The sequence below is a fragment of the Mus caroli genome, chromosome 1 (assembly GCF_900094665.2).
Source record: "Mus caroli chromosome 1, CAROLI_EIJ_v1.1, whole genome shotgun sequence".
NCBI classification, from domain to species: domain Eukaryota; kingdom Metazoa; phylum Chordata; class Mammalia; order Rodentia; family Muridae; genus Mus; species Mus caroli.
Window position 1 is genome coordinate 150,348,588 of NC_034570.1, and position 25,147 is coordinate 150,373,734.

A 25,147-nucleotide genomic window follows, 5' to 3' on the forward strand; every position below is an offset into this window, starting at 1 on the left:
GGCACACCTTATTCTAGTACATATTTAGCTTTCACTCCTCGGGAAGGTCTCTGGACTTCCTCATCAGAAAAAAATAATCTGCCCGATTCATCTATTCCTCTGGGAAAAACACAGGTGGGAGGTTGAGACTCTCTCCTGGGGGAGTGCCAGGGTATCCTGGGCAGAGCTTCTGTCTGGTATAACTGCTGTACAGCCCACTTAGTCTGTCGTGAACATGAATCAGTGCCTGGCTGAGATCCTTCCTGTGTGGGAGCTCCTCGTCAACCTCCCAGCTAAGTCTTAACCTCACCGGCCTGGCTTCTCATTAGAGTCACTCTGTACAGTTGCACTCTGGTGTCTTTGTACACACCCTCCTTCCGCTCAGATCACTTCTCATTTCTCTATGTAAATGTCACAGAGCTTCCACTCATCCTGAACGTATCACCCCCACTCTCATTTCCCATGAAGATCTTTCCTTATTACCAATTCCCAGTTGGACTTTTCCTCCCTTAGGCATGCAGAAATTTGGAGTGAGCTAGCAATTAATTAAGAAAAAAAAAAAAAAAAAGATCGGGTAGGCTCAAGATTGTGTAGGAGGAGTGACATGGACTCCTCTAAGGAGGACAAGTATGACCTCATAAAATGGATACAGGCAGGAGACTTGCAAAATACTTGTAGGAATGTCAGTTGAGTGCACAGAGCAAGAGATACTAGTGTTAGAACTTGAGGGAGCTGGAGCTGGAATCCCTGGGCCAACTCTCTGCTGAGCATTTTTAGGGATTCCAGCAACTACCTGGGAGACCAAGAATCCTGCTATCCACAAGACAGCTAATGTTTTCCATGGGTCTCTTTGGACAGTGGTATCTCTTAATGGGGAAGTGGAATGAGCTAGGAATTCAAAGTATAAAATACAAAAGAAAGGAAAGAGAACAGCGGGCACTCTATACAGTACTGCTGATTGTTTATTCAAGTCCAGGGCTGCAAAAGAAAAAGATTTGGAAATAAAATAGACTCTGGCTAGAGCTGAGCCTCTGCCTACTTGCTGGAGCGTATGACCCTATCTCTACTCTAGTCAATATCATCTATGGAGACTGACTCATTTCCCTGAACCTACACATATGGGTCCACAGTAGAGGGAAGACTTTAGACTTCTAAAGAGGCTAGAGGAATCCTCTCCAGTTCAGAGCATCCTCTGAATGCTCAGGTGACACAAGGTGACCTGACAGCTCACATGTCCCACAGACTCTATAGGGATAAAAGGCCATTCATTGCTTTGTAAAGCCTCCCTAAAGGCAAGCCGAATTTGGGCATTTGTTTGTGTGGATAGCATTAGATTTCTCCAACTCTAAATTCTCTAAAGCAACTCTGGCCCCCAGGGCCTCTCTACCGTTAATCAATGTTGGAAGGAAGTTCCATTTCCCATGAGCCATGTCCTAACATAAAGAAGTAGCAAAAAGATTAATAATCTTTGGGATAGCAATTGTTGATATTTTTGTTTCTTCCTCCATGGACAGCAAGTTCTGACCTTCTGTGACTTGATTCCTCATATCCTGACACACAGAATATACAACCTCATTCCAATGTCAAAGCAATTTTTTTCTTAGTATAGAGGAACTCCTCTGGGAAAAGACAGTCTCTCTCTCTCTCTCTCTCTCTCTCTCTCTCTCTCTCTCTCTCTCTCTCTCTTGCTCTCTCGCTCTCTCTCAGTCCTGAGAATATGACAAACATTAGTGTGGCTTCCTTCTCTCTTCCAATACTTTGATTCTTTGGTTCTTGTGTCTTCTTTGTAGTTTATTTTTCTCTTCTTCTTTTCATCATTTCTCACATCTCTGAAGCTGAGGACAGACTGTCAGCAAATCAAACTGGCTCAACTGGAAGGCTCCTTGCTCCGTTCCAATTCCACTGTCCCCCCAAACACATAGCTTTCTCCTTGCATGTTCCTAAATATCCCCCCCCCCGCCATGTCCTCCATGCATGATACATCCAACCCATTACTGCTCCAACATCTTTCCATGCAATCTTAGAACCTGGGAAGATTCAGAATTTCTTAGTATATGTGTGGTTGTAGGGGCTATGAAATATCGAAGACCTGCTGTCTGAGGTTGGATGACTTCTATTTGAATCCTGGCTTTATGAAAACCAGGACTCTGTTACTTTTTAGCCTTGTGGTCACAGGTGGGTTAATCAAATACCCTCTGGCCTCAGTTTACTCATCTATAAAACAGAAATCCTAATGCTAATACTTCAGAGTTGCTTTGAAGGTTAAATTAGTGCACAAAAGGGAATCAGAGCAGTGCTGAGCATACAGAACTATATAAACTAGATATTGTTAATATTGTGAGGGAATCAGAAGAAGTATTTTTAGGCCAGTGACCTCAATATTTACAATGTTGCTCTTTCTATCTTCATATAATCTTTCTCATCAATCTAGACTTAAAAATGGTTTCTGCCCCAAATAAAACAGTCCTTCTTGGCTATCTATACTTCAACCTGTTCCTTTCTGTTTTCTTCTCTCCAGCTTCAACATCATCATGTAAACAATCTCTACAACAATCTCCACCTTGTCACCTCTCATTCATGCCTCAATCCCTGGTAATCTGGCTTTAGCTTCCAACATACTGCTAAAATTGTTCTCCCAGAGATCACCAATGACCTCCCTATTGCTAAAGCTAATTGCTTCTCTCGTTACTTTTGACCCCGCTGACCACTTGCTTTTTCTGGAAATGTTTCTTTCATTGCTGAGACACTAATTTTTTTCTAGTTGTAGCATTCAGTGTTTGTTATGTTAAACATTAATCCTCATATCTCAGTGGCTTATGATAATGAAGGTTTTCCTTTAGGCTCAACTCCCACATCAGCTGAAGGCTAGATATAGCTCTGTTCCTCTTCTCTCTCTCTCTCTCTGTCTCTCTGTCTCTGTCTCTCTGTCTCTGTCTCTGTCTCTGTCTCTGTCTCTCTCTCTCTCTCTCTCTCTGTCTCTGTCTGTCTGTCTGTCTGTCTGTCTGTCTGTCTCTCTCTCTCTGGTAATCATAGATGGAAAAAAACCCAGGAGAGATTATAGAGTAGCCATGGATAATTCTACTTGACTATGGTAGACATTCCATTTGCTAACATAGCATAGGTCACACCAGGTTGTGACCTAGGCCTGATCTCAAGTGATCAAAGAAATACACTCCTCCACTTTCATTGAACAGAGACATGCAATAATTATCCAGGAAGGACAGGAAATGGCAGGAACAAATAATGCCCCATGAGTTTGCTTCTACCTCTCTAATCTTTTACTCTTAACTTCTATCACTGGGTCATCAAGTTCCATCTATTTAATACTTCCTAAATGATGTGCCCTCCCAAGCCTCCTGCCTTTTAAATATGTTTCTTAGGCAATCCTATACATGACTTAGATGTTTATAAGATCTTATTATCTTATGACTTCAACTCTTTAGAACAGCCTACATATTTATCTACACATATTTATCGGTTCCCCTGAAATTCATATGTTAAAATTTTAATCTATATTCTGGCCTCCCTATTCTTTTATTGTCCTTCACAGTTGATGAAAACATCATCAACCCAAATGTCTATATCAGAAACATAAGAACTGTTGTTCTTCTCCTCATCTCTTCCAGTGTGTCAACTCAGTTCACTGTACCTTTAATGCAAACCTCTAGCCTCTTTCCTACTCACACTATTTGTCTTATTAGCGTTTCATTGTGAAGAAGAGACACCATGGCCATAGCAGCTCTTATAAAGAAAAACCTTTCATTGGGGCTGGCTTACGGTTTTAGAGGTTTAGTCTACTATTGTCCTGGCCCGAAACATAGTAGCCTGCAGGCAGACATTCTGCTAGACAAAAAGCTGAGGGTTCAACATTGTGGTTCTTAGGCAGCAGAAAGAGACTGCGTGTCCCACTGGGAATAGCTTGAGCATAGGAGACCTTAAAGCTGATTCCCATAGTGACACACTTCCTCCAACAAGGCCACACCTCCTAATAGTGCCACTCATTATGGACCAAACATTCAAACACATGAATTTATGGGAGAGATAGTTATTCAAGCCATTACATTCTACTCCCTGAACCCCATAGGCTCGTAGCCATTTAGTCTATCTTCAAAAGTCACCATAGTCTATTTTAGGGGTGTGTGTGGGGGGGGGAAGCATTTATTCAACTTATACTTTCACGTTGCTGTTCAGCACCAAAGGAAGTCAGCACAGGAACTCACACAGGGCAGGCTCCTGGAGGCAGGAACTGATACAGAAGCTATGGGGGGGGGTGCTACTTACTGACTTGCTCAGGCTGCTTTCTTATGAAACCCAAGACCACATGCTCTGGGATGGCACCACCCACAATGGGCTGGGCCCTCCCACATAGATCGCTAATTGAGAAAATGCATTACAGCTGGATTTCATAGAGGCATTTCCTCAACTGAGGCACCTTCATTTCTGATGACTCTAGCTTGTGTCAAGTTGATACTTAAAACCTGCCAGTACACTATTGGTTAGTTGATTTCCCATCATAATAAAATGTATCTAAGACAATCAACTTGTGAATATAACAGGGTTCTTTTGGCTCATCGTCTTGAAGGTTGTAGTCGGAAACAAGTTGGTTCTATTGCTACTGGCTTGCATAGACAGCATCATGGTCTAAGTGGACATGGAGAAACAAAACCACTCACCTCAAAGTAATAAAAAATAGCAAGGAAGAGACAGGGACCCCAAAATATCCTTGGTAGGCATGTTCCCAGAAACCTAAAGACTTCCACCAAGCTCTACCTCTTAAGGTTTCTGTGACCTTCCAGGAGTAATAAGCTGGGATCTAAGCCTTAACAAACACATGCACACACCTTTGGAGGACATTTTTGGTCTAAATTATAGCACTAACCCCTGCTTGAATTTTAGTTATTATCTACCTATCCAGGATATTTTAGTTATTCATCACTAAAGTCCAACTTTGTTGCAATAAAAGATAAGTACCCCATTTGATCTTGATCCTGTTTATCAGGGAAACCACAAAGGTTTGCCTGCAGTGACACTCCAAGTTCTTCACATCCAGATCCCATGTGTCTTTGCACCACTTTTTCCTGCTAGTCATCTGCATGGACTTTTCATTGCTATCAGAATAAGTGATGATGTTTCTCAGTCCTACGCATTTGCTTACACTCGTCCTTTTTATTGCCTTTACTTGGTGAGTGACTTGCAATCTCATTTCTTTACTTGGTGAACTCCTCTTCCTGTTCATTCAAGAACCAGTGGGGGCATATTTTTTCTAAAACGTTCCCCAATCTTATCCCCATTCTACAATGTATGACAGCAACCATATTACATTATTACTAATGTGCCATTCCCTCATATAGATTATGAGTTCCCCAGAGCAAAGGCCGATGATTCATTAGGCTCTTTGAAACTGCCCAGGATTTAACACAGAATGGACACATTAGATATTCAATGTTTGTGGAGGGAAGGGATAAACAAATGCATGACATAATGCAGCCTATCTCATTAGCACAATGGTCAGATTTGCTGCTTGTTACTTTTCGTCCCTGGCTACTGGCTGGCTCCGGACTTATAGGAGAAGAAAATCCTGCTTTCACATCCAAAGCACTGTGCAGCTGTGGTGTGCTGAACCTGACGGGTCTAGCCTCTATGGATTCTTTAGCAAGCCTCCCTTTCCTAGAACCTGCCTCTCAGTTTAAAGGGCTCCTCAGAGGCCACAATCTCTGCCCCCTGGCTTTCCTGAATGACGCCTCACTGGTCAGCTCAAGCTGTTTTCTGACTCTTTCCCAGAGTTTGCTCCATCTACCATTCTCTCAGACTCCATTTTAGTTTTTCTCAGTTTCTTTTCCTTTCTATCTTTACCAGGACCAGTAGTTAACTTTGCAAGGCTAGGTGCAAAATGAAATTAAGGAGAGTCCAAGTATACATCAGTAAAAAGTTCAAAACAAGCAAAGCCAAAACAATAACACAAGCAGGGTTTTGTCTGAGTCCAGGACCCTGGGTAATGTGTATAATTATTTGATGAGTGAAGGGTTTGAATCAATGCCTTGTAGACAGACGTGTTTTAATGCAAATAAGCTGTCTTATCAAAGGCATTTGTAATTATGAAGGAATTGCTCATCATTGCTTTTATCTGATCAGCAAATGGAAAACAATTGTGTTGACTCCATGGCTGGGAGGGATAGGTGCAGAAGGAACTGGGTACAGCATGCCTGCATCCTCTATTGCAGCTCTGCCCAGTGGCTAAAGGACGGAGGACTTTGAAACCTCACTACCTTGTTCATCCATTTACTAAAATAGGAAGGATGCATTTCTTACCAGCCACTCAGACTAGAGAGTTTCCTTATGCAGGTAAGGGATCAGATGTGGGGCGCTGGCCTCAGAAGTCTGGCTGGATTCATTCTATCCACCCATGCATGGCCACCTCTATATCTACAGTCAGTTCACAGGAAGATTGCCAGCAAAGTGAGACATCTGTGGACAGAAGGGCCGGCAAAGGGCCAGCCTAAGTTGGAAGTAAAGAAATTCTCTTTTTTTGTTGTTCTCTCTGTGTGTCTCTCTCTGTCTCTGTCTCTCTGTCTCTGTCTCACTCTCTGTCTCTGTCTCTGTCTCTGTCTCTCTCTCTCTACACACACACACACACACACACACACACACACTTTCTTTTTCTTTAACCTAACAATTGGTGTGAATGAGTGACGATGCTCTTAGTCCCTAGGACTCCTCCTAACTATGGTGGCTTGCCTGACAAGCTGAGCATCACGTCGCCTACCCTCAGTTGTCTCACTCTTACCCCAGCACTAGGGGGAGCTTTCCTGTGTTCTGCACAGCTTGTAAATCACCTTCAGAAGTCTAGACTTTTCAGGGATCATCTCTATAGTTCTTAAATCACCTGCAGAGTTCCATCAACCCTGTCACAGTCTTATTTTGATAAATTTAAACTCAAACTTACCATTTCTGTAGGCCAATAGGGGTCAAGGGTCAGCAGTTGTTATCCCTATCCTCTCAGGCAAGTACAGATGCTCAGATAGACTATGTTCATCTCACTGAGCCAGGCTTGGTCCCCAAGCAGAGTCTGAACCTGATTCATGTTCTCTGTCTATATTAGGTGTCAGTAAATGGGCTCTTGCAATGCACACAGGTTAAAGAGGCTCAAGTTAATGTGCTTCAGCTGCCTTTTTTTTTTTTTTTTTTAGAGCCCTACATTCAGTAATGGTTCTCTGCACAAACTCATTCATTTTTAATCAGTTGACTGTAATGATTTGTTACAAATGATCTTTAATTCTCAGCTGTGGTTAATCAGTACTGAAAGGCACTTTTCCTGTTATTTTATTTGGATAGGATTCTTAGTGAAATACTTGCCTGCCGTCACATAATCACTTATTTGCCTTTCCTTGGCACACACTTCCTAGCAGCACGCAGCAGTATTTAATGTGGACATTTTCCTCTCCTTGGCGCCGTGAATTGAGTTCTCAAAGCTGTAGGGGTGGAGGCCTCCTGGGAACCCTGAGGGTTCATGGTCTAGCTTGATATTTACTGACCCTCTTCTGCCAGGCAAGCACAGAGCCGGGAGCTACAATATGCTGGCTTACATTGAGGAATGGTAACACACCTTGGAAAAGGTGGTCTGTGAGAACTTAACAGGGTAAGGAAGGTAGAAAGGATGGCATCTAACCCATCACTGGACTGGCAGACTCTTCCACGAGGAGGGGGAAACACCCACTAGGCAGGTATTTCTAGGCAGATGGGACAACAGATGCAGAAAGGCAGAGAGAGTGAGCCCCAGGTTGGGCATATGCATGTGATGAACGTAGCTGGAGTGCAGAGCAGAGATGGAGGTGGATGGTCAGGATGAGGGGAGGGGAGGAGCGCAACAGCCCAGATGTAACAGGCCTTGGGCACACCTTAAACGTTGTGGCACACGCCTTTAATCCCAGCACTTGGGAGGCAGAAGCAGGCGGATTTCTGAGTTCGAGGCCAGCCTGGTCTACAGAGTGAGTTCCAGGACAGCCAGGGCTAGAAACCCTGTCTCGAAAAAACAAAAACAAACAAACAAACAAAAAAATAAACAACAACAGCAACAAAAAAAAAGTAACCTGAGAAGCTTTGCTTTAGAAAAGCCCTTGTGGTAGCAGCATGGAGAGTGGACTAGAAGTGGGCTCAGAGGGGTGGCAGGACCCAGGAGAAAAGGAAACAGTGGCTGTCCCGAAACCCTAGCAGGCTAGTTCTGAAGCAGGGACTGTGGACTATGTGAAGGGAAAGATGGGCTGTACGGCAGGCAGGTGTCCCCTGTTTCTCTCTCTCTCTCTCTCTCTCTCTCTCTCTCTCTCTCTCTCTCTCTCTCTCTCTCTCTCTCTCTCTCTCTCTCTCTCTCTCAATCTCTCATGTCTGTGGCGTACTTGTTTGCTTTCAAAGACATTTAAGCGCCCATCTAGAGGCCAGAGTGTTCACGAGTGGGACGGGGCTGCAACCCATCAGGTGTGAAGGTCTAGGACCTTTCCTCCGCGGGCTGTCAGCTTCCTGGCGTCAACTCTGAACCTTTCTTAACAGGAACCTGATCAGTTAAAGAAGTTGAATTTTTTTCTTCCCTCCCACAATCTCCAGATTCAGGTACATCTGGTTTCCGCAGAGGACTGGTGCCAACTGAGTCTAGCAGGTTCTGTTGGAGATTGATTTTGTGTCGGGAGTGGGGTGGGGGCTGGTGGAATATGCCTGTAGAGGGCTACCTGCACTTCAGGGAAGGGGCAGCCCACCTGAGATTCTTGCCAGACTCCACAGCCTGATGACTGAATGCAAGAGGTTAGGGAAGGCCTGTTATCAGAACCCCATTGTCAGACTCTCAAGGAAGAGCTAGCTGATGAGCGGATCACCACAGCAGTAAGTGGACTGACCACAAAAGCAAAACCCAAAATCCCAACATGGCGTCAACTCCCTCTCCACACCAAGGTCGGATTTGCCAGCTGGAGCCTCTTTTCGAGAACAGCAAACAAAGTGTAAGCAAGACTTATCATGCTGTCTTTCTCTGCTTTGGTGTCCTCGCCATGCTCCCTCTAGTCCCTTACTGGCTGTGCAATCAGACCTTAAATTGCTCTCCTGTCCCATAAGGCAATAGATAAGATAGATTCGCACTATATGGTCGATAACAAGATTTTGTTTAAAAGACAAAAAATAAAATAAAATAAAATAAAAATCCTGGGGATGACAGCAACACAAAAATATAAAGTTAGAAAGTGAATTTGTAAAACGGGGATTTGATTGGTTTCGTGATGACTCCAATATTGCTTTATAAGTAATCAGTTGGCTTCAGAATATTCTTTCTTGCTTCAGAAACACTCTCAGAAGGCTCTGTGGAGTTTCTTTAGAATTTCATGGATGTAAATCTGAGAGGGTTTCTTTTCCCTTCAACTTTACTCTTAAGAGACAAATCTCAAGGAAATGCAAAGATTGCTATCAGTGGCTAGTCTAACTGCTTTCCAAGGGCATTTTCAGGAACTGGCAGGTCTCAGTTCCTAGGTCTGAGTGGGACTTGCCCATTTCTGAGCTCAGCATTGCCCAGCAGCCTCCTCAGACTCTATGCTTAGATTTCTGGGAAATGGTTTTTTCATCTCTGTTAAATCCTTGATGCAGAAGCCAGGTGGAAATATCTCTATGTTCACAGGACCGTGTCTTCTTCAATGCCCTGTGACATTCTCCGCCTAGAGCAGGAGTGTCTTGTCATTCATCTCTGTCTTTCCAGCCATTTAGTTCTTGCAGGTATTAAGTGATAAATGCAGAGGTATTTTTGTTGTTTGCTTGTGTGTTTTTGGTTTGCTTCGTTTTCACCTTCCATTTCTTGGTGTAAAGTGGTAGTCAAGGCTTGCAATGTGAATGCCAAGTAAACGTATCCCAGGTCTTTCTCAACTTTCTGCAGTTCTCAACATCAGGCCCTCACTAAAAAAGATGAGGATTCAAAATCTCTCAATGTCTTCAAGGGTCTAAACCTGAAACATCAATTTAAGCATCACTGCCAGAGTATGAAACTCTTCCAAGTACAAAAAGACATCTTGTCCTGAAAACCCACTGCTGAGCAACTGCCCCATACCTGAAACCTCAGGCTTGGTGAGGTTCCCACGCCTTCTTTTCATGTTTCTGCACATAAAACAGCATCTGGGAAATTACTTACCACGCTGTGGGACACAGGAGGAGCTGGACTAACCAGAGGTGGTCTTAACCTCTCAGAGTGGACATATTTGGGGGATGTTCTGTTGTCAAATGTTTGGCAAGGAGAATGATGCAAAGGGTGGATGGAGGCCAGGGAAGATCAACATAAAGTGCACCTGAAATGGTGGTAGTACACACTCTATCAGGACCAGTTTATACCTTGGATCATACCAGAACCCAAGGAATCACATTGATTGATTGATTGATTGATTGATTGATTGATTGATTGAACCAGAGGCTGACTCAAGCAAATAAAGTCTCATTTCTGGTATCCTCCTCCTGCTAACCCACCATCCATTCCCCTCATACTAAATCAAACTACTTCACTTCCACGTTAGGAGGTTACAGAAGAACATCTTCAACCTCCTCGCATACACAGATTTTTCTGACCTGGACACAGGTCTTGTCAAGACTGAGACTCTACTTAAGCATTTGTAGTCTGAAGGACAGAGCTTTGTGAATCATGCCATAGTTGGCTATTCACTCTGTTCTAATCCTTTGTCTCATCTTACACTTTCCAATAAGAACGGTATCTGAGCAGACGCCTCAGAGCTGGTCTTAATCCAGTAGGCTCTCTTTTCATTGTTCCAGTCTTGAATTCACCATCCTGGGATGTGTGTGCTTATCAAACTCCTTATTTCCTTCCCCAAATTTGCCTTAGCTCAGATTTCTTAGATTTTTTTTTTTTATGTTTTTGAATAATTTGCCTGTGTGCCTGCATGTGCCTGGAGCCTGTGGAGGCCAGAATAAGTTGTTGGCTTCCCTGGAACTAGAGTTACAGGCAGGCTTGATCTGCTCTATGGAAACTAAACTTAGGTTAGCAAGTTTAGCAAGATCTTTTTAACCACTGAGCCATCTGTCCAGTCTCTTGGCTCAAATTTCTTAACTATGCAACCTCCCCAAACTTTGACCTTCATGAGTCTCACATAAGAGAGAATTATCCTACTTCAAAGGTCAATAGTGTCTCCAGGGAGTATCCTTGGTTGAATTCCTTTCCTGCCTGACTGGGCTACTCCACCTGTTCATTTCTAGCTCCTGGGCTGTGGAAACAGGCAATTGTCTGATTCTTGGTAGATCCTGATGAGGGAGAGGAAGTCACTGTCATTTGTGCTTTCTTCAAGTTCTTTTTTCCCTCCACACCTCATGTTGATTAATGAAGGAGCAACAAGGGTTTTGGCTCATCATCCTATAGATTCCTATGGAGAGTTCTTCATCAAATGCTTGGAATGTTTATTGTTTATCATTCTAGCAGTTGAATCCCCCCTTAATTGCAGATCCAAGAGAGATGAAAGTATCCAGAAAATTAAAAGTTGGACTTGTTCTGAGAAGACAGGATTCCTGGACCCACCATCCAGTTTCTCCTTTAGTTGGGTCCCTCGAGAAAAAAAAAGATGCTATCTTTGAGCAGGGCCAGATAGCCACCATCAGAAACAACGTACTTTGTCTCCCACCTGAGGTCACATATTTGGCAGCCAACAATGGGTACACCAGGTGTACTCCTAGAGCCTAAAGGAAAACCAGACTCACCCCTTGGGTCTACATATGGCAAGACAGGACCCATATTGGGGAAAGTCCTGGGCTCCCATTCCCCTCTGGGCTTCCTTTGATGGACTTGCTCACAGAGAAGCACATGTCTTCAGACAGGAAATTACCATGGTGATTGATGACTAGCAAATGCAATTAGGCTCCAGTTAAATCTTCTCCAAGGGGTGCTCTTCCAGTATAGTCATCCAGATTTGGTGATCGCGTTAACAACTGTGCACTGGAAGCTTCTGGTAATGAAAGATTTGTCTCTGTCAGGTTTCAGCCCCTGGAACATTCTGTACCCTTCAGATGCAGAGAAGCTGTAAACAGAGAGGAGCATGAAAAGGGAAATGGGGAATTCTGCATAGGAGGGGGTACCCTTTATATGTACAGTCAACACACAGGATGACTGGGATTGTCAATGTGAGTTAAAGGACAGAGGTGCTTTGAGAGATCACAATTCAATGGTGTTTGCTACTCACTTTAAAGCTTGGAACATACTTATTTAATTCCACTATTTTGGATCTTTGGAGTGATAAGCTTAGAAAGAAAGAAAAATCCTCCCTTGGACCCTGCCCTTGAAGTATTCATACTGCAGCTGCCAAGCTCAAGCACACCCCATCAGATTTCCAGGCAACGGTAGATAGCAATGGCCACTTAGAAATACATGAATTAGTACATTAAATATTGACTCATCTGCAGGAAGGACAAAGGAGTCATCTGGACTTCTTCCTGCCGGAGCTCTTAGCCCAGCTCTGCACCTTTACAGCTAAATAACCTTGAGAAACTTTAATTCTTTGTTTCTCAATTTTTTATTAGGAAAAAAATGGGGCTATCGTAACTAGTTTTCTATTGCTATAATAACATGCCAGAGTCTGGGTAATTTATTTAGCTCATGGTCTAGAGGGAGGGTATTCCACCATGGTGCTGGCACCTGATTGCCCTTCATAACAAGGTTGAAGATATCATGAAAAAAAAAAGGGGGGGGGGGNGTGCAATTAAGTCTTTCTTCCTCTTCGTATGAAGCCATCAGTATTGTCATGAGAATCCCATGTGATCTCATCTGACCCTGGTTACTTCCCCCAAAGCCCAATATTACTAAGATGATTTTGGGGACCAGGTTTCTAGCATCAGAGCTTTTGGGAGACACATTCAGTATAACAGTGGCTAATAAGGGTAGCTTCCTTAGAGTCTCTCCATGGGAATTCATCAGGACAATGCACAGAAAGCCACAGCCCCGATCATGGCAGCGTCAACAAAGCCAGTTCCCTCTCTTTCCTCCTCAGCTGGAAGCTCTTAACCTTTTTCACACTGTGAACTCAGTTAGCACCTGCTGAATCTGTGCATCATCCCCTTCCAGAAAGAGTAAGAAAGAACACACACACACACATGCACACACACACACACACACACACACACACAAATATATATAAGATTGCAGAGGAAATTGCATTTTTATTGAAATATAGTTCTCAAACTGCTGAAAAACCAAATTTGTAGTATAGTAATATATGTATTTCTTTATTAACATAGTAAATAACAAGATCTACTGGCAAGCCTAATAACTGCTATAATTTTGAAGTAGTAATAAGCTTAAACAATATTTCAACATATCTACAACTGTAATGAGATATGAAAAAATCTTCAGTTTCTATGGGTGACAATATTATAGCTATTGTTAATAACACAGTGACTTGTTGCCTAATTCAAAATTAGAGATACAGCTAAATTTCCCCCAGAAATTGGTAAAAAATAAAGTTGTTGCTTTTTCTCAGCTAAGCTCATAGAATCTGAGCTAAGACCTATTGCTGTCTGGCTTGATAAAAAACGGGTCATAAGCATGATTTCTAAATATTTTAAGCAATATTTATTTCATCTTTACTAAAGCAAAAAAAAAAAAATAAACATAGAAAGCTTAAGAAATGTAGCTTAAGGGGGAAACAAAGGAAAGCATTAAAACATCACCTAAGAGCTACAGCAAACAATGGCTTAGTGAGGCTCATGGGCTCATTGCTGGCCCACTTTTCTATACACTGGGTCTGCTCCACTGAGTACTACTTTCTGGCAGCCATACACAGGAGGATGTCAGGTCACAAGAGATACTGATCCAGCTCCACCGGCCATGGTCAGAGTCACTGAAAGTCCCAAAGGAGAAGTGGTTCTGCCCTTGACAGCTCAGGACTGTTGCCATGGGCGCTCAGATGGCTCACTGAATTCCAGCCCTACTAGTACACGCTACATCATCTTATTGATCTCAAGTCTCTCGTTAGATCTGATAAATTCCCTCAAGTCTGAACTGTGAATTGTGAATAATGGAAGCTGCCCACTTGATGAAGGAAAGAAAACAACGGACTCCACTTCAAACCTGCCAGATATTCAGATCAGGTTCCGGATGCCTGTAGCACATGGAAGACTCATCCAAACAACCCACTTAGAGTAATGATAACAAGGCAATTTATACCAACGCAGTCATGTGTGGCTAAGGACAGTATTTTATTCCATCCAATGTGATTTTTCTGTGACAAGCCTCAGCCAGCTTTCCTCTGAGGCAGGAAGGTAGTTTTGCATATGTTCCGTGATTCCCAGGTCAACTTGCAAAACCAGAAACTTCCTTTGGCTTAATTAGTCACTGTTAACATCTGTAAAGACCCCACTGTATATGCTCAGAACACAGAGTAGGTCAGAACCCCAGCCTTCCTCAACTGCCATCCTGCTAGGGCAGCATAAGGGTATATCTCACCTGAGGGCTTCATACTCCTCCCAGATGGGACCACCAAGAACCTCAGACATCACTATAGCAAAGCACCTCTCTGCTTTTTGGAGCTCAGCTCTTAAAGGAATGCCCTCTCCAAGGATGTGTTAATGAAACACTGTCAGCAGATTCATCAAAATCTAACTGTGTGCTTTCCTACTCTGAAGTAGCATATCTCCCTCCCTCTAAGCCTAGATAAAGGTCACAGCTAGAGATGACTGGCCAGTTAAGCTGCTAAGCACAAAACACCACATTTCGAAATATTTTTTATAAAACGATGTGGAACAGGCAACCTGTTCACTTTATTTTCTACCAAAGGCATTCATTTAAACATTAGTTTCTGGAAAAATCTGAACCCTCCACCATATTTTCCATTAGTACTAATAATAAATGATAATTACTAAGCCTGCCTATCAGATGTTCCAGATAACAGTAGCTCTACTTAATTAATTGCTAATTAAGATATGAAAGAACTGGAGTGCCTTTCATACTTTCTCACTTTATTAAGCCACAGAAAATCTTTGTCAGATTGAGTCCTTCCTTGGCTTAACCAGTCTGGTGAAGGGTGGGAGGAGAGGGTGCCCCAATATGGATGAGGTTACTTTAACTGCATCATCCAACTATAATCACATAAGCAGAGAGGAAAGGCACACAAGAAGGGACCAGAATTGACAAGGTTTGAGACTCTGTCTTCTGCTCTATACTGGCTAAGTCTTTTACAGACATGGTAAATCTTGACTGAAGTCCTACAAGGGACTATTGCTATGCCCGTTTCACAGATTAAGAGAGTAAGTAAAGGCTACATTAATCCCCTTTTTCCTTTCCTGTAGCAAAATGCCTGTCAAATGCAACTCAAGGAAGAAACGGTCTATTTTGTCTCACAGTTTGGGAACACAGCCCCTCATGGCTGAGTAGATGTGTGGTCGGGGCTGTGAAGTGCTAGTGACATTAAAGCTATAGTCAGGAAGCAGAGAAAGAGGAATTCTGGTACTTGGTTGATTTCTTCTTTTATTCCAGTCCAAGACCTTAAACCATGGGATGGTGCCATCCACGTCCAGGGTGGGTCTTCCCTATTCAGTTAAACTGTTTGGAACCCCCTTCACAGACAACCCCAGAAGCACAATTGCATGGTGATTTTAAAAATCCATAAATTAACCATCAAGATTAACCATCGCACAGGCCCTATGTACCTTCCCTTTATTTGTTTGTTTGTTTGTTTGTTTGTTTGTTTGTTTATTGAGACAGGGTTTCTCTGTATAGCTCTGGCTGTCCTGGAACTCACTTTGTAGTCCAGGCTGGCCTCGAACTCAGAAATCTGCCTGCCTCTGCCTCCCGAGTGCTGGGATTAAAGGTGTGTGCCACCATGCCCGGCTCCTTCCTTTTTTTCTAAGTGTGCGTCTGGCAGGGATAAGATTTAAGCTGGTTTCCATGCTTTCTGTTTCTTGCTCTAGGGCCAATCAAGAAACAAACAAAAAAAATTAGCTTATTCTATACTTTCATGATTATAGACAAAGCAAAAGCCATCTGTAGTGACTGGCATTCAGATATCCACTAGCTGGTGCAGTCTTGTATTTATATCTTTATTCTGGCTTTTTCCACATTAAATCAACCTACCATGTATATTAGAATTGGCAGAAATGATGGCAAGAACAGTTACAAAAGGCGTGTGACTCCCAACTTCTCCCTTAGACTGCTAACTCTGGAGTAAGCCATCATCTTGTTGTGAAGAAAGTCAACTAACCCATGGGGAGAAACTGGGAATCAAAGACTACTAATGTTACAACAATACCTATTCTGGAAATAGACTATATCTAGTGGATCTTCAGATGACTTTGGACTCACCAAAATATTATGAGAACTCTGAGGCAGACCTATAAGCCATTATTTGAAGTCTCAATGGTCCCACAGGAACTATTAGACAACAAATGCTGGTTGCTTTAATCACAGGCATTGGCTAATTTTTGCATGTAAGTGGGTAAAAAATGGAGAATTCATAAACTTCTACATCCTGCACACTGAATCACAGTTTTGCCAATACCAGTTGGTCAAACAATTCCTCCTAAGAAATATTCACATATCCATGTCTCAAAGTAGGTGTCTAAAGTAGTAGGCATTCAAGATCCCTCCAGGTAAGAAACTTTGGGAGACAGAGAGTCGGATCACCAGTAACTGCCTGAGGTTCCTGTTTTATTGTGTTGATGACTAAGCACAATTTATTGATCATTCACAATCTGGTCCATTGTTCAGCAACAACCTGCTGGGAAAATTGAGAGAGAGAAAAAGAATTGATTATGCTTTCAGATACTGGTTGATTTTTGTCTAGAGCTGGTCGGCATCCTTAGAATCAATGGCCATTACTAGACTGTCAACAACAGTTAGCAGTACATAAATCCATGCCAGTCAAGTTCAAAGATTATACGGAATACCAACATGAACTCTTGCTATGAAATCGGAAACCTGGGCAGTGTTTGATTGCTGTGCCTGGCCTGGCAGGTGCCTTTCTTCTGCCCATGTTTCACCTAAGCCACAGGGGAGACACACGCCAAGCTTTGAGACAGTCTATGATTGAGGTCAATGTGGTCTCTTGGGCAGTGCTCCCTGCACTGTGCAGACGCTTAGATCCTGCCTGGTCAGTCAAGAAAAGGGAGCGCATGTTACAAAGACTGAGCCAAGCCCCTTGGGTAGCTGAACTCATTTTTAGTACAAGAAGGTCAGCATTTGATGAGGAAGGGATATGTACGAAACCTTTTCTGGAAATATTTCTTAGATATTTTTTTCCTCAAAGGTGAACTGTTACAAGTTGACCTTAGAAAATGCTGGGCATCAGAAAGTGTATAGGTGAACAACGGGAGAGAACAGATGCAAACAAAACAAAACACCAAACCCAAACAAACAAAAAAACATACATACTGGTATGTTGCCACTGAAGTTGCCCAGTCAGGCGCCCTTCCCATTGACCTTTGAATATGCCTCTGGTTCCCCCTCACCTCTGGACTCCCTAGAACTGGAAAGGTTGAGAGCATTTGACAGCATGAACCCAGATGTGATATGTACTTCAGCTAAGCCTCTGGGACTTACCACAGGTCAATGTGCCTCTGTTATGATGTGCCCTCTTCACTTCCCGTCACAACAATCCTTCTTCTCTCCAGCTATATGAAAAATTTCCCTAAGATAAGGCCCTTGTGATAACACAGAGCTGTACAACTGGTTAATCAAATTAATTGGACCGATTCATGAGCTAATATGTGTTAAACCACAGGGCTGGTATGTTGGCTTGATGGTGAGCTACATTCTGACAGAGCAAATGTGGTTATGACTGCAGGAAAACTGGCACAATCTAGCTCAAATTCAATATGACCCTTCCTCGGTCCGCCGCTTAAACCATGCTTTAAAAACTGGTTAAACAGAGAAGAGCACCATGCTAGACTCACAGTGCCCAATGCATTGGTTCTAACCTTCTAGATGAACTCGCCCTGTATTTGGTGCATGGCTCCAAAAGGAAATTGCCTTACAGTGCTGTAACTGCCTGGTGCCACAGGGAAGAACTCCTTGACAACAGAATCTACGTCTGGTTTCACATGTTTCACATGTCTTAACGGGCTTCACCAGTGACCACAAAAGGAAATCGTCTCATGCACCCACATTCTTATAGGCCTTATGTAGTATACTCTGAATGAAAGTCTAGAAGGATGTGCAGCAGATGTGGAGATTGAAGATACATTGCTCAGGGAAGAGGAAGTAAGAGAGCCAAGTCATAGGGAAGGAAGGAGACTGCCCTGAAAATTACTTAATGTATATTCTGTTACAGGCTGTATATGGATACACAAATAAAATAGTTGTTGGGGGGGGGGGTCATGGTGGTTGTATGCTTAGTCAAAGCAAGCTGAACAGGATTTTAGAATGGCTACTAACAAAACCACCCTGTATACATGTGGTATCTGTGTAATTAGATTTAAATGAACAATAAGGAGGGAAGGTATACATTGCTGGTACTAGGAGACACCTCAGCTGGGCACTGCCCCCAACAGATACTGGAAAAGGTGGCCCAAGAATCCCCTTCAGCCATAGGAACTTTTTTTGCCCAAAGTTGTGCCCACCTACTCAATGGTGGCAGCTCACATGCAAAGAACTGATCCAACGGTCTGGGCTTCTTCCCAAAGTAAGGAAGCACCAGAGGACCCAGTCATTTCTGTGTCCTCTGTCCCAGCTCAAACTGAAAACAGAGTGGGAGAATAGAGTCCACTCTATTAAAGAGCCACATGGTGAGAAATGACAAGATTTCCCATGTGTGTCTTTATAATGATTCCCTTATACATGCTCATCACTTCATAATTTAAGAATATCAAGTGGAAATTTTTGAAACATGATAAACATGTAGTTGAGTGAAATATGACTGTTCCTATATTTTGTTAGAGAGGCGAGTAATAACAGGCACGTTACAGGTATTTGGAGTTAAGTGAACTGAACAGAAAGAGGATTTCACCAACACATTCAGTAACATTAACATGGTTGGTTCAAAAGAGATTAGACCAGCTCTCTCAGAGTGAAGTGACCACACACCTAGAGGGCAATGGGTGGGCAAAATAGGAGAGGGGATTTTAATTCCATGGAAAGAGAGATTGCTTAGTATTAGAGCTATCTGTTCCATGAGTAAAGGGAAAATTCTGTATAGATCCAGATTTACTCTCAAATCACCTGCAGTACTTCCTTTTGGTGAGCAGGTAGATTCTAATTGGAAAGAGGAAAATACCCACCATGTATACAATCTGTAACCTCTGTCCCCACTACCAACAAACCCGCTTCTAATGATGTAGCCCCACAGTGCCTGTAGCCCCACTCTCCAGGCTGACCCTTCTAAGACCAGACTATCTTTACACTTCCTACCCCCGGGGTTCCAGGAAGGCCTCCTGGGAAGGAGTATTCATCCAAGGACAATTTAAATAAGATGCCTAGGTCTTAGCAGAACACTTGCTGCTTCCTTCTTTAGATTGCAACCAATTTTTGCAAATGCATCCTCTTTAGGCATCTATAAATGAGATCCCTAAGGCTTAGTGTCCCTTTTGGAGAAGGCTTAGTCGCATTTGTGAGCGGGAAGTCCTTGAAGGCATAATTATCAAGCCACCAACTCCATTGACGGATCCTTAGAAACTGTGTAGGGGGAGCCCCGTCCAAGCTCTGCACAGTGCCCCTGATTAAAAAGGGTGACAATACCCTTATACGGACGCTTCCACTTGCAGTAGATAGCCATGCTTTAGGGTGACGGTGTGTCTAGCCAGACAGGAGTCTTCTGCATCCGTGTGTTCATTATTTATTGAGCTTTCTTGTGTTAGTATTATGCTTGGACAGGATCCAATAAAGTAGGAGGAGGACAAAGATTCTGACCTTGAGGACAGTCCAGAAGGTCCTTGGGGATCTGCAATGATAAGTTGAACAGACAAAGAGACTGATAAACTTTCATCATGAAGGAGTGATCAACGTGCTGAAGGCATTAAGGGGATAAAGGGAACTCCAGTTTGTGGAAGGTGTTGGATGGGAGGCTTCTTAGAGGAAGTGGCAAACATTTGTTGCTATCAGATCAAGAATTTGCACCACCACTTTTAAAGTTGCTGAACTTGTGATATAAAATATATTTCTGGATTTATAATGATTCCACAGTTTTGCCTCATATATTTGTCATTTTTTTCAAAAGGTTGAGAAACATAAGAAAAAGAATTAATAAAATATATAAATGAAACTCTGGAGAGAAACCAATCACTTAATAAGCAGTAATTTCCTTTCTTGTAGAGAGCTACGTGGTCTGCCTCTAAATTCACTTAAAAGGAAAGAATAGGGAAACTGAGGTTCTCCTCTTAAAGCTACATGTTCATTCCTGTTGCAGGTGTCTGCATCAACTCATTGCTCAGAGGTCGGATCTCATCTGGAGTTAGAGTCACAGAGCACGTGGTCAAGAGAAACCATCAGAGAGGACGACATCACGAGGTACTGTGTGCTGTGGACCTTTTCCTATCCATCATGCCAATGGCCAGTTTAAGGCTTTCAGTAGGAATTGCGTATTCCCCGGGACCCGAGACCTTTTGTCACTGAAACAACAGCCTTGGGGATACTCTCCATGAAATGAGTTGGCCAACAGCGTCAGCTCCTCTGGGCTTCACATGGTCCCTGAAATCACTCAAGAAACCAGGTACTAAGATTTTGGCTACTCATAAAATTGTTCTGAAATGCATTTCATGATGTAGTTGGTAATAAAAATGTCTTAGAGAGCTCAGTCCCTCTAAAAAGCTAGACTTGATTCCCAGCCCAGGGTGCCTGTACCAGGCCTGCATGAATCAATGCTAAATTATTCACCAGCCTGACTCTAAAAATTCCAGCGTTCCAAAACCCCTAATAAAGTATTATGAAAAAATATCCATCTCTTTATCTCTATCCATAACTATTTATATGGCTGGAAGAAAACCTGTCGTTTTATTTCTTTTAATTTAAAAGCTTTCCTAATTCCTTTTTCCTACCACATATATATGTCTGAAAAAATTTGGGTTTGAAATAATAACCTCTAAAAAATGGTCCACAGGAAAGGCTCTGAGGATTCTGAGTTGACAGGCACAATGAATATTTTGCTCCCTCAATCTTGCATGGGCAATCAAACCTTATTCACCAAATGGAGAAGTTTTCAAACAGGTGTGTCTGTTTTGTTTTTCATTTCTTGCCTATTTTGTTATTGTGAAAAGCAATGATTATATTATATCCACCAACCTTCTCTCGTATTTATTTACACAGTTCTGAAAGTTTATTGAGGAAAAACTCATTTTCTTCCTGTGCCCCATTGTGTACTTGCCATGTGTTCGATGTCCCTCCCAGCACTCTACAGACACAATACCTGTCTCCTCTGAAGCTCCACACTGGAATCCACCCATAATGTCCTCAGCAGCATCCTGCCTCAGTTGAGGACACTTAACCATAAAGTATCCCTTGGCCATTTTCTTTCTTAGTTCTTTGAACATTCTAAGCCTCAAGAAACTTTATCATATTTAAGCAGGGTGCCAGCCATTCATATTTCAGGGTGGGTTGGTGAATCTGATGGTTCAAGGCTACCAGCTGAGTGAGATAGATATGCCTGCAACCACGTAGAGCCGGAACAGGTTGGACCAGCTAGGCAGTAGTGGGAGCTACCTGTCACAAAAGTGTCCTGTATTTAGATAGATTTACTTACCTGAACTCTACTCTGAGAAAACAGTTGTATATATGAAAAAATAGTGTCAAACCATTTGCACTGGGGAAAGACTAAAACTCACATCCAAAAGACTTCCTCAAATAAAAGCAGTTGATTTGTGAACCAACCTCTAAGGGTTCAATGCCAGCAGAAGATCTAGAGTCTCTTCTATACATAGATGTTGAATAAATGACTTAAAAATATTGCTTTAGATATGAGGAAACCCTTAATATGATAAGAATTCCTCATATCTCCATCCAGCCCTGCTATCTGAGGCTTTTGCTCAAGGAATTAAAAGGATTCGAGAGAGGCCCCAGGTTCATGAATGAGACCCTAAGTGGTAAAAGAAGTACATTGCCTAAGATGAGCATCAGGAAAAGACAAGTGTCACCATCACATTTGGAAATGGCATCATCATTCCAGTGTCTAGTCCCCTGGCCTCTCAGTTGTAGCCTTCAAAATGATGCAGAGGCTGAAGCATCTAGACTTGATATAAATAAGCCTGTTATTTAAAGAGGACCCAGAGGATAAAGCCAGATTTCACGAGCACAATATCCACACCAGGGTTATGATCCATCTCAGTCTAGGGCTGGTTGAAGCTCCTGTTCCTAAGGAAAGCCAAATCAAGATGGAATGGAGAAGATTCCGAAAGGCAGATAACAGGGGCCCAGGACAGGGATGGTAGTTCTGCTGGGTCCCCTGAGGGTAGAACATCTTAGAACTCTCCAGAAATTGATTCAGAGGTAATTCTCAGAATCACCATTTTCTGGCAGTTATATCTGAAAGCCACCCCCAGGCATAGAAACCAGCTCATCTTTCCCTGCCAAGCCTTGTCACATGTGCACGGTGGGCCTCTCCAGAGAACATGGCTTATGTAGATTAACTCTCTCTCCCACACACTTATAAATCTCTTTTGCAAATGCTGCTTGGCATAGACTTGCAGAAGTTACCAGAGAGGAAGCCAGGTGACCCCGTGGCTCTTTAGCAATTTAGACCAAGGTAAGCTCACCAGGCTGGGTCCAACTGCCTGGATCAACTTGCTTCTCTCTTACCCTCGGTCCCCATGCATTTGTGAGCAGCTTATTTTAAGAGCTGATTAGATGAGCCCTTAATAACATTAGAACTTAAATGGCCCCAGATAGGCTTTCAGCTTCTTGCCAAATTGAGACAAATGTGATATTTGGGGCACTGAGCTCCCAGCTTCATGGCTGCTCTGGACTACAGACAGGTTCTGAAGCATTCTGCCTTCTCCCTTGATGCCCTGAAGCCTACAAGTGGGTTCGTTTGCATCTTTTGGGGCCCTTTCATCTCTAAGGGGCTAGTATTCTATGTTAATGGTCTTGTTGATCCTATATTTTCAAGGAAAGTTAGGTTGGTGATGAGGAGCCCAAAGAGTTGTATATTTTCATTTCGAGAGTCTACAGGAAATCCTCTCAGTGCCCTCCCCATACTTTCTAGGAACTTTAAGTTCAGGAAACAACCTTTGTTGAGCAACTACTACTTCATTTAGCTCAACGTTAACGTCAGTAATAGCAGAGTTTGGGTGGATACAACAGAAAATGATAAGACACATGCATTTCTGTTGCCTGAATATGTAAATCATGGGTTGATTCCTTTTTAGGAAAAACAGATGTGTTGATCAAATAAATAGATAGAACATTCCAATTTAATACTCTTCTGTAATTTTGGGGGTGGGGTGGGAGAGGTAAAAACAAAATGGAAAAAGCAAAGAAAGTCAAAAGTGAACATAAAAGGAACCCCTGGAATTGAGGTAAACATATTACAAACCAACCAAACAGGTGGGCATGTCTTCCCTTTTGTCTATTCTCACACCAGATTTTGCATCCCCAGAACATAGTGAAACTCCTAACTCAAGCTTTCTCCTGTTGGATGTGGATGGTCTAAGCTTCCTTGGAAATGCACAAGTGCAGTCTACAGCACAGCTTTCATCTTTTCAAAGCAAAGTAAACTGAGTTCACCCTTGCACTGGGGTAAGGAGTCTCCTGTTGAGGTGTTTCCCTGAGCAGAACCAAGGAGCCTCAGGAGACAGCAAAGAAGAGGAAACTGAGGCCTGGGTAGTAGGGTGGACAAACCTGTCCTTCCACTGTGGCCCCACAAGTTCCCAGTTTAGCCCAGCTTTCACTCCCAGATTATTGGGTGGTTTCTAGTGCTTTAAACCATGGCCAGAACCAGATATCTCAGCTGAGTAGGCATAGCTTGCTTTAGCTGTGGGGATTGCAACAGCTCAGTAGAGGTCAGCCCCCTGGATCATGTTTGATTCTATCTCAAACTCCAGTCAGTATGGGCTCAAAGACTGTTTGATGTGGAGGACTACAAAAGAAATGTCAGGGGCCTCAGCCCCTGAGTTCAGCCCTGTACCCCTGAGAAGTTAATCACCCATCCAATTGTGATGCACTTTCATGGCGAGCACATTGCCTGGAAGGTCACTTCTCATTACAGTGTGTTGCTAGTGTTGTATTTGTGGTTTTCTTTCAACATCTATGGCTGTGAAAACTCAGTGCTGTTAGGTACATGAGTTTGCTGGCCAGCCCTCTTCCCCTGCCAAACCTTGGGCTGTATACAAAGACTTGTTTCACTCCATCCTCTCCTCCAACCCTTGCCAAGGCTCACTCCCCCTCCCCAAGTCCCTGCTTTATTCTTCTCCCCCAAAGTCTGATCCAATGTCTCTTTTCTTATTTATATTTTATTCTCTGTAAGCCTTTCTCCCTCTGTTTAGAGAAGACTTGTTTCCATTTAAACAAATAGAAGCAGCTTTCTCTTGCTCCACTGAACCTCTGTTGCCTCCTCTTTATCTAAGCTCTGTGGAAGAAGGTTCTACATTACATATCACATTACTCCGTCTTTAACTGTGTGGACAAAAACAGGTGGCCTACTCACCCACGCAGTGAAGGCATTGTGACTTGGCAGAAATTCATTTAGTAAGTAGCATGTGCCATGACCAGTGTGCATTTGGATCCCATGCAGGGTAGACTTATCAGGATATCAAGGATGCCTAGCCTCTGCCCCAAATGACCCAGTACTGGGATAAATGGAGAGGTGGTGCTGAATACAATGGAGAGGTGCGCTGAGAATCACCACCTGTGCCTTCTGGATAGGAGCCAAGCAAGTTGGACAGGAGGGGACACATGAGGGGAAAAAAAAAACAAAAGAGAGAGTGGATCTGTCTGTGTGGAATGAACGGCATGGAAAAAGGAAATGAGGTCACTGGGGCCCAGGTAATGTGAAGTTTAGTGGGCACTGTGCCCACCAGGGAAGTAAGGCATACTGAGGGTGCACATATTATGTGACACATTAGAAACTCTAACTCCTTGTCGAGAGTAGGGGAAAGAGAGAATTTAGAGCTAAGGCATAGCACAATCAAATTGCCTTTTTAGAAAGATCACTGTGGAGCAGCAATGTGAGGGGACATGAAATAGGAAGCTGATCTAACAGGTCAGACAGGATGGTTGGGACCTGAACCCAACACAGCTTTG

General features: G+C 43.0%; 1 protein-coding gene across 4 annotated transcripts in view; it reads left to right on the forward strand.

Moving 5' to 3' along the window:
• Tnr (tenascin R) overlaps nucleotides 1-25,147 on the forward strand; it is a 410,298-nt gene that overhangs the window by 189,185 nt on the left and 195,966 nt on the right. For 3 of the 4 annotated variants that reach the window (XM_021160989.2, XM_029479724.1, XM_029479714.1), the window contains exon 2: nucleotides 20,325-20,425. The gene's annotated coding sequence lies outside the window, so the exon portion shown is untranslated. Of the gene's footprint in view, nucleotides 1-20,324; nucleotides 20,628-25,147 lie in introns of all 4 variants that reach the window. The other variant, XM_029479707.1, reaches the window with a different exon arrangement.